Source organism: Triticum aestivum, chromosome 5A, assembly GCF_018294505.1.
Source record: "Triticum aestivum cultivar Chinese Spring chromosome 5A, IWGSC CS RefSeq v2.1, whole genome shotgun sequence".
NCBI classification, from domain to species: domain Eukaryota; kingdom Viridiplantae; phylum Streptophyta; class Magnoliopsida; order Poales; family Poaceae; genus Triticum; species Triticum aestivum.
Window position 1 is genome coordinate 245,578,580 of NC_057806.1, and position 3,424 is coordinate 245,582,003.

Genomic DNA, 3,424 nt, shown 5'->3' on the forward strand with positions numbered 1-3,424 from the left:
AAAACATTTTTTTCTAGACACAACTCGGCCGCTAAGAACGATCAAGCAATGGGGCTCCTAAGGTCGGGGAAGGCTCTGATTACCAACTTGTAACACCCTCGATGCGACTATAGCTCCCACGTGTCGAGGCACGACTTAGAGACATAATCGCATTGAAGGCATATGTCGCAAGTTAGGCAATCTTCACAACATCCCATGTAATAAGATAATAAAAAGGGAGATAACATAGTTGGCTTACACTCGCCATGTCAATCAAGTACATAAATAACATTACATCATCCAAACACTCATGGCCCGACTACGGCGCCAAAATAAAAGAGAACCCAACATGCGGCACGGTCCCAATCGCCCCCAACTGGGCACCACTACTGATCATCGGGAAAGGAAACATAGTATCGTTGAGAGTCTTCGTCGAACTCCCACTTGAGCTCACACGCGTCTCTTGGAGCGGAATCATCAGGCCCTGCATCTGGTGTAATAGTAATCTGTGAGCCACAGGGACTCAGCAATCTCGCACCCTCGCGATCAAGACTATTTAAGCTTATAGGCAAGGTAAGGTAAAATATGTGTGGAACTGCAGCAAGCGACTAGCAAATATGGTGGCTAACTTATTCGCAAAAGAGAGCGAGAAGAGGAGGCAAAGCACGAGCGAGAAGCTAGAGAACAACCTGCGCAAACATTACTCCAACACCGTGTCCACTTCCCGGACTCCGCCGAGAAGAGGCCATCACGGTAACACACTCAGTTGATTCATTTTAATTAAGTTAAGGTTCAAGTTATCTACAACCGGACATTAACAAATTCCCATCTGCCCATAACCGCGGGCACGACTTTCAAAAGTTCAATCCCTGCAGGGGAGTCCCAACTTAGCCCATGGCAAGCTCTCATGGTCAACGAAGGAATAGACCTCCTCCCAAGACGTTCCGATCAGACTCTGTATCTCGGTAATTCAAGACACTTCGACAAGTTAAAACAAGACCAGCAACACCGCCCGAATGTGCCGAAAAATCCTGATAGGAGCTGCACATATCTCGTTCTCAGGGCACACTCAGATAGGTCAAGCTACGAGTAAAACCAACCCTCAAGTTTCCCCGAGGTGGCCCCGCAGGCTGCCCGGTTCGGACCAACACTCAGAGGGAGCACTGGCCCCGGGGGGGGGGGGGTTAAAATAAGATGACCCTTGGGCTCCGGAAACCCAAGGGAAAAAGAGGCTAGGTGGCGAATGGTAAAACCAAGGTTGGGCATTGCTGGAAAATCTTTAATCAAGGCGAACTATCAAGGGGTTCCCATTATAACCCAACCGCGTAAGGAACGCAAAAACCGGGAACATAACACCGATATGACGGAAACTAGGGGGGCAAGAGTGGAACAAAACACTAGGCGAGAGGCCGAGCCTTCCACCCTTTACCAAGTATATAGATGCATTAAGATAACAAGGCAATTTAATGATATCCCAACAAGTAACTAAAAGATGTTCCAACAAGGAACGGCCTCCAATCTTCACCTGCAACTAGTAACGCTATAAGAGGGGCTGAGCAAAGCGGTAACATAGCCAATCAACGGTTTCTAGGACAATGGTGGGTTAGAGGTTTGACATGGCAATTTGGGAGGCTTGCAAGCAAGTGGTAGGCATCGTAGCAATGGCATAGCAAAAGAGCGAGCAAACTAGCATAGCAAATATGGTAGTGATTTCGAGGGTATGATCATCTTGCCTGCACAGTTGTCAGAATTGACTGGATCCTCAAAAGCAAACTCAACGGGTTCCTCGTTAGTGAACTTGTCTCCCGGCTCTACCCAAACAATACAAACAAGCAACAATGATACAATCAACCATGTGCAAACTTAAACAACACAATGCAAAGATGATATACTATGTGTGATGCGATGCGGGATGCAAAACACAAGATATGACAGGAAATGCATGAACCTGGCCTCAACTTGGAAAACCAAGTTTGCCACTGGAAAGATGAGATGAAATCGCTTGAAAACGATATAAAGAACGCCGGAATCGGAGTTACGGTTTGGAAATGGCAAGCGATTCAAAAACGACACTGGTCTGCGATTTACAGCAAGTAGGCATCTAAATGCAATGAGATGAACATGCTACAGCACCCAAACATGACATCAAAATACATGGCAGGGAAGCATTCAAGATTCTTAACAAAAGTCTAGCACTGAGCTACGGCCAAATCATCCATTAACAGGTTCAAACAAGCATGGCAAAAATGCAAATGGTAAAACAGATCTCAGACTTAGTGAAATTAACACTTGTCTGGAATTTCAGATCATATAGCCCTCTTCGGAGCAACAAAACAACATGCTACAGGACCTGAAAATGACAAAGAAAGACATGGCATGGAGCTACTCAACAAGCTTAACAAAAGTCCCTTAGTGACCTTGAGCGAAAAGGGATCACAAAATATACTAACAAGCACACGAACATAGCAAAAACATAATCAGTTTCAGACTTAGTGAAAAACTGGGACATGCTGAAACATAACTCACAAAGGCATGTTTACGAGCTCGATGCACTCACTACGGTGCAAGTCATGGCAAGACAAGCATACATCCCTTAAGAAGGCACAAAAATGCAAGCTAGACATGGCAAGAACAATGACATAGCATGCACGGATCAACTACAATAACATTGGCAAAATCGCAAACAAGTTGACGATCTGCCCAGATTCGCAACGAGGCAAAAGTAGAGCTCGATTGACTCAAGCTAGGGTGCTCCATAATTGCAAACAAAGCCATAGACGGATAGAGCACTACAATATTAACAAAACTCCCTTACTGATCATCCTCAAAAGAGGCACGGATCACTAGGAAACAACAAGAACATATGGCATCATGAACTAAACAATCTCAGGACTTAGTGAAATCACTAAGTCCCTGAAAACAGTATTAGCAAGTGCACCACTTTGCAAGCTTGCACAAGTCACCACACACATCCTAAAAATACATGAGTTGCACCTCTGGAAAGATGACAAAACCCTTAACAAAACATATGAAGAACTCACGGGCATATCATGCACACATTAATCATGGAAAAAATGACAAAAGTGCTAAATGGAGTAAAAGATCTGACAATTAACTCAAGTAGCCCTCTTCTAAAAGCATTTCAGGCATCAAGATGAGCTCAAATGAAAATGATGCAATGGAATGAAATGATGTACTCTCTGAGTGAACATTTTGATATGCTATATGCATGAATCGGAGCTACGGAGGCAAAGTTACGGGGCCTCGAACAGGAGCATATGGATTGAAAATCCTGGGACTTAGAGAAAAAAATGACCTAGGTTTCCAGATCTGGATCTTGCGCACGGGAACCGAGGCAAAATCCGGCGGCACTATTCACGACGGCGGCGGCGGGCGCGGAAGTCGAGGACGGCGGGGACGAGGACGGCGGCCGGCGGAGGCGAGG